This window comes from Coturnix japonica, chromosome W (assembly GCF_054131305.1).
Source record: "Coturnix japonica strain WE chromosome W, WE-NBRP24, whole genome shotgun sequence".
Classification (NCBI taxonomy): Eukaryota; Metazoa; Chordata; class Aves; order Galliformes; family Phasianidae; genus Coturnix; species Coturnix japonica.
In genome coordinates, this window is record NC_140701.1 from 10,790,964 (window position 1) to 10,798,070 (window position 7,107).

Below are 7,107 nucleotides of genomic sequence, written 5' to 3' on the forward strand. Positions count from 1 at the left end.
CACCTGAGCAGCGATAACTTTCCAGAACTGGCAATGTATTTAGTAACAAGTCTCAGCTAATCTCTCTTCTGTATCTGAAACTTAAAATCTGAGCATCTTCACAAAGCACCAGCATAACTGAGAAACTGAGCAGAAGCTACATTTTCTCCAGTCAAGAGGAAGCATGAGCGTGGCTATTTATTTTCATTGCCAAGATCGAGCGTGGTGATAATGAAAGATCAATCCCAAACTCTTTAAAAAAAGGACAACCTTAAGTACTAAAAGTAGCTTTACGTTTTTAGTGGTGTGCAAATCCATGGCGTTTACAATGGAATCAGCTCCACAACAAAACTGCTTTTCAGAAGTTCAACTATTAGTCAGCAGAGCTTACTGCCATAACCCAGTGTTTTGCTTTCACACAGTCTCAGACACTTCCATAACACACCCACTTCCTAAAATCTCAAAGTAGATTTCCATCCATAAGAACAGAACCACAGCAGAGTTTGATCCTTCGTACTTACCAGGTGTGAATTCCAGGTAACCAGTTTTCCTTTCCAACTTTCTCAATGCAAAATTTTTGGGGTCTGTTGCTCCCTGTACAAAAATCAAACAATGAATTCTTAGGTCGAACTGCCCGTGTATACCAGTAGGTAATACATGACAACAGCGCGTGAAAACAAGACTATAACTACTTGCAGAGCACAAAGACATTTGTCTCTCACTACATCCCTCTGAAGAAATCCACGTAGTGAAATGCATAAATATGAAGCGGTTTTCAAAGAAACTCAACCACTGAATCACATCGTTGGTTTGGTACTGGAAAGAATCTCTGGAGTTTACCTAGTCCTTCCACTCTGAGCAAGCAGGGATACCCAGAGCAGGCTGCCCTGCCAGGACCACGTCCAAACCATGGATCAAGTCACTGATGCAAGGCGTGTTCACATTCCCTCCATTCATTTTTCTGTCACAGCTCTACCAATATGCAAGACTCAGAAAAGATTCCACATAGATTCATTAAAAATACACTTAAAAACACAGTTTGGTCCTTATTAAGAAAAAAGGAAATAACATGAGCATAAAATGCATTAAAGAGGGCTCATTACCCGTGAGGTCAGCAAATCCTCCCACTGGTAATCTGCACATTCCAGTAACGAACTGTAGAAGTCTCATTCTCTTCTCGTTATCTATTTCTTTCACAAACTGAAAGATAATAATTAACACTGATGTAAAGTTTAATATTTATGTGATCACTTCCCCATCACCCCTAGGACAGCTGGATTAGCAGTTATCATTTACATTTACATGCTACTTATCTGTTGAGTAATTCTGACTGTTGCTCACTAAGCTGTAGCTGTGTTCTTGTGAGGAAAAAAGAAGTCTACAAACCTGCCAGATCCACAGTATCTTTCTGCTGGTTCTGGTATCATGCTGGTAGATGGTATTGCCTCTGCCAGTCATTCAGATCAATTTCTTGCATTCCGCATGGGAGCACCTTTAGGGAAGAAAAAGGATCATGAACATGGAAACTACAAGCTACTACTTTGCTTCTACAGCAAGACTATTGTACTTAAATACTACTGTACTTCAAAGACCCGCAATCACAGTACGCTTGGTTTTAATATTAAACTCTTAAACTTCCACAGCAAATAACATCCGTTCACAAAGAAAATGTAGAGTGGCAACAAAGGAGATACCCCAGTCGTGAAAATGAATGTACTTAGACATATAAACCATACTTTCTCATTGCCTAACTGTACCATTCTGTGCTAGAAATACGATGTTCTGCTGCAGAGTATAATTTGCAGAGACCAAAAGCAGCTAAAACCTGCTCCACTCTGTAATTTGACCATCTGCTGATATTTGGTTCTTATCTCCCTTGCTTTCCAATTGCTCACTCTTTAGACACACGCAAATCACATGGTCAAGGATTACAAAAACACTGTTAGCCAAAAAAAATTATGCTGGCAGAATCTTAACCTTAGAAACGTGTAATTTGGTTGCAAAGAAGAAAGTGAAGATGAACACAGTAACCAAATACTAACTGATACATAAGGCTTCTCTCACACATCCTGAAAACAGAACCACCAGCCTCAATGAACTCTGCTCTTCAGACACTGACTGAAATTCAAGTATTACATGTAGCCGCCTGAATCTGGCAATAGTCAAAGAATCCTCTACCTCCAGCTCCTTAGCATCAAAGGACCGCTGTGGCAGAATTTCACTGAAGCCTTCAAAAAAAGCTTGTGTCTGTTCCTCTACGCCTCAGGAAAGTCTCCATTCTGCTACCAGCCTGGAAAAGATACAGAAGGATCATTTAAAATGGGCTACGCTAACCCAAGTTCATCTTTGTTAGTTTGTTTTGAAACGAAGCGTAAGCTGTGTTAAGAAAAATGCTGGAAAGTTCTGGGGATAGAGCACTGTATAACTGTACTCTAATTTTATTTACAACCTTCAATCTGTGCAAACAATTTTAAGTTAAAACGCTATGTTTCCAACCACTCGACTATGGAAATCTTTCCAGATGACTCGTGACAAAAGCAACTGCTTCAGCGCACACTTACAGTAAAGCACACCTACCTTGTGCTGGCCACGCAGGAAGCACGTGACGCAGCTCCAGACTGCTTTCCTGAGGCCCAGCTTCATTTCACGGCCACTCACTCTCTGCTGCTGGACATTCTGCAACGGAAAAGCCACCAGATGCAAATCCCATCCCTTGCAGATGGCATCAGACCTCCGCTCTCATGGCAGTCGCACTCACGGCTCCGGGGGAGAAAGCAGACGTGTGCTTACCGAGCGAGCGCTGTTTGCTGCCAGCTGCTGGTAGGAACCCACGCCTAACCCTACAGTACCAACAGTAACCTATGCCTAACTCTACTATGGGAACAATCAACTACTCCTAACACTACAGCACGAACAGGAACCTACTCCTAACAGGAAAACACCAACAATACCTACTCCTAACACTAAAACATGAACAATAACCTACGCCTAACTCAAGAACATGAACAACTTACCTACACCTAACTAAAACTAAACTAAACACTAAAACCAACAAGAATAACTGGAACGGGGACAAAGAGAGTAAAGATGGGACTGGGTGCCCACAGAACGTGGCTGCAGAAGAGGCCCAAAGGAGGAGCAGATGTTACAAAAATGCCACCCAGCTAATGCCGGGGGCGGGGGCCGCACAGTGGGTAAGGAGCTCAGCGCCTGGACCAGCCACGGTGGAGCTGCAATGGTGCCAACGCAGGGCCTGGCACGGTGGTGTGGTGCCAGGCCAGCTATGCTGCGGGTGGATCCACCTCCATGGGCTCCTCTGCAGGTGGATCCACCTCCATTGGCTCATCCAGAGGCGGATCCACCTCCATTGGCTCCACATGGGTGGTGGTCACCAGGCTGGTGCAGGCATGATGAAAAATGGCTCTCTTACCCCTCCTCTGCCTGATGGTCAAGGTGGGCCCCCTCCTCCTCTTCGGTTCTGGGGCCTCCAGCTCCATCCTCCCGCCTGAAACAGGGAAAACTTCCACCCTCGCCCTCTTCGCTGCTGACATGGCTGTTACATGTCACAGCTGTCAGATGTGAGTGCACTGCGCGCGGCAGCGGTGACCAAGGTGACGTGGAGAGGGTTCTAAAATGGCGGCTGAACTGCTGGCACTGGCGTTCCACATAGGATGAGGAGGGGGCTAGAGGGCAGGGCACGGCACGGGAGCTAAAAGGCGCTCCCTGTGCCCAGCAGGCAGCCCTTCTCTCCAGCCAGCAAAAGGGCACAGAAGAGCCGGCCCTGAGAAAAGGGCCGTCGGCCTCCTTCACCCTCCCCCTCCTTCCACAAGGGAATCCCCCCTTGGGGCTGGGGCACGCAGCACACAGCAGCACACTCAGGGATCTCCTGAAGTCAGTACCAACAACAGCAGGCTCCAAAGGGGACCTAACTACGCCTGCCTGCTGCTACACAGAATCCTGGCTTCCATTTCAGCACCCAGCGCCTCTTCCTGCAGGTCACTTCTGGGCATTCAAACATCACCTACAATAAATACGACCAACTGAGTTCTGAACAAAAGCTTCAGAGTCTCTGAGGGAAGACCTCATTCCCTATGAGCTTCCTCCACAAGGCTGCTTGTTACTCGCCTGGCTTAGAAAGCCCTTGCATTCAACAACCCCAAAATCACACCCCCACTGCTCGCCAGAGCATCTCAGGCAGCCTTGCTGGCAAAGACGGGCTAGGGAAGTATTGCAGGACTCAACTTCCATCTCCTCCTGCCACGAAGCAGGCAGCCGGCAGCCGGGAGCAGGGAGGCAGCATCTGGGACACAGAGCTATCAGCAGAACAGCTGTGGGAGGCTCACACCGAGCCCAGCAACACTTCAGCTGCACCGAGGGGACAGGCACACGCTGGTGCTGTGGCTCCGTGCCCAGGGGCGCAGCTGCCGCAGGGCCAGCCTACATCAGCCCGGGCAGCTTCTGCCAGCTCCCACACAGCTTCTCCCCTTTGCACTTTCTCGTGCCAGGGAAAACCAGGCCAACAGGCAGAGACCTGGTGCGGGACGCAGACTGCCCACCAAGGCCACCCAGTCCAACTGCTGGCCCCGCACAGGAACACCCAAATGCAAACCCCAGCTCCCAGAGCATTGTTCAAATGCTCCTGCAGCTCTGGCAGCTCGCTGCTGGCATCACCGCCCTGGGCAGTGCTTCCACTGCCCTTGCTCCTGCCACAAGACACCAACGTCTGCTTCTAATGCGGCTCCATGATGGGACCCTGTTTGCAATAGAAAAACACACGGAGGCTGCCAGCCACTGCAACACGCGCTGTGAAACCCCTGGCACTGCTGAGTCCGAAGAGCAGATGAGAGAAGCATCTGCCTGCGATGGACGGGCTGCGGAGGGATTGAATCCTGCCTTCGAATCGGGACACCGCAGAGCCTCCCTGGGGACCCAAAGACTTATGGCAGCGCCAACACAGCAGGCAGAAACGCAACATGCTCCTGACTGCCTGCACTGTTAAAAAGCTCCCTCTCCCTCCCTCCGCCCTATGACGGCAGCCCTTCAAAGCAACCAACACAACCACGCCAAACCGCAGCCCGGACTCGTCCCGCTCACTGCAATCCAGACCCACTCCATCCGTACAAACCTTCATCCATGCCGTTTCTTAACCGGGCCTCGGCGCCACCCGGATCTTACAGCCAGCGAGCGGCTGGCAAACAAACGGCCGTCTTCCTCTTCCTGCCGCACAGCCCAGCATGGTCGGAGCCGCACCACACGATCCGGGCTGGGGCCGGCTCAGGCTCTGCCTCCAGGCTTTTGGGGCCGGCCGGGTGACTCCGCAGCACAGCGAGACCGTGGAGCTGCCCGGGAGCTGCCTCTGGGTGCCCGCAGCGCTGCGAGCTCCTCCCCTGACAGCCCCTCCATGCCCGCCATGGCCCGGAAGTGCTCTCCGCCGCCTGCAGGAAGCACTTCCTGTCACATGGCTCAGACCGGGCTGGGGCCTGTTGGGGAGGGGCAGTGAGGGGCCCAAAACTGGACACAGCGCTCGAGGTGCTGCCTCACCAGATCTGAGTACAGGGGGACAATCACCTCTCTGTTCCTCCTGGCAACACCGTTCCTGATGCAAGCCAGGATGCTGTTGGCCTTCTTGGCCACCTGGGCACACTGTCGGCTCGTGTTCAGCCGAGCATCAATCAGTACCCCCAGGTCCATTACCTCTACGCAGTCTTCCAGCCACTCCGCCCCAAGCCTATAGCACCGCCTGGGGTTGTTGTGGCCAAAGTGTAGGACCCGGCATTTGGTCTTGTTGAACTGACTTGCGGAATCAAACTCTATAATCCAGAAATGGGTTATAAAGCAGGTATGTTTATTCCAGAGTTGCACAGCACTGGGTGCAAGCGGGATAGCTCCTCCAAACTTGCACACCGACTTGTAAAACCGTGATACAGATATAGGTACACCTCATGCATAGTCATTGATTTCCCGTAATTCTGATACATATTCTTTATCATGCAGACCCCCTCTTGTTATCGCCCATCTTGTCAGGGAGATGCAACTCCTCTTTTGATATTTACAACACCTAATCCCCTCCTTGCCAGGTGTCTCAGGGAGTTCTCACTCCTTATCTGCATCCTTCCTGCTCTCCCAGACCCATTGTCTCCATTCCTTGTTATTCTAACTAACTAAATCATTTTCTGTAAACTACCTTTAACTATCCCCCTTGTAGCCCCCCCTTTATTCTGAATTCCAGCAGAGCATCTGTTTTCTGCTTCACTGTTCATTCCCCCCTTTTCTTTAATCTAGCAGGATTTCTCTCCTGCTAGATCATTCTTTTTCTGGTGTGTGGCTAGCTGTTCTGCTATTCTCTTAATTGCACTTTTGTATATTGCATATGCAGTTAACCCAATCTACGTTCTTGTTGATTGTCACCCACCAAAACAGTGACTCAAATTTTGCAGGATTTTGATTTCTTGCCTTAAATTTATCAGGGACTCCTCTAGGTACCTTGATTGAATCTATATATATTGCATCGTCAAATGATATCCCTAAACCCCTTTTGGTTCTTCCAGAATTTTTGGATATGCCTTTTTCAAATGCCAGGGTGAATGGTATAACTAATTGAACAAGTGCACAGGTGCCTCCCCAGTTAGATGGTAGGGTGGACCATAAAACCTTTCCCCCACAGTACCACCAGAGATCTTCCCTGGAGATTCCCAGTCTTGAATAATTTCCTACTGAATCCTCCATAACATTCAAGACCTCACTGCACAAGGAAAAGTTTCCCATAGGCCTGGTAGCCTTCACACCCTACCATGAGAGGCAAGCTGTATGGTTACCTACCGCTGTAGAGATCGCAGGAGGGATCTTGACATCTGTATCAGGCATTGGAGGAGACAAGAGGGAGAGAGATCTGCAGTCTCTATTTCCCCAGGCAGTTTTCTCTTGGTACAGGGCAATCATGCATCGTATTCCCTTTGGGTCCTTGGTGATCCCAGCAGAATGGGTACCACCTGAGCTATGGGCCATCCGGATGCACAAGCACAGCAATTGCTATGGTTGAGACTCTGGACAATATACTTAATCCATTCTACCCAGGCATTACTGTCCCCATATCCTGTTTTGATTTCAAATGTTTATCTAAGATCTTTT

At 49.3% G+C, this 7,107-nt stretch overlaps 1 pseudogene; it reads right to left on the reverse strand.

Moving 5' to 3' along the window:
• Positions 1-1,437: 1,437 nt before the first annotated feature.
• LOC146754506 (uncharacterized) lies at positions 1,438-5,391 on the reverse strand (annotated as a pseudogene).
• Positions 5,392-7,107: the final 1,716 nt, after the last annotated feature.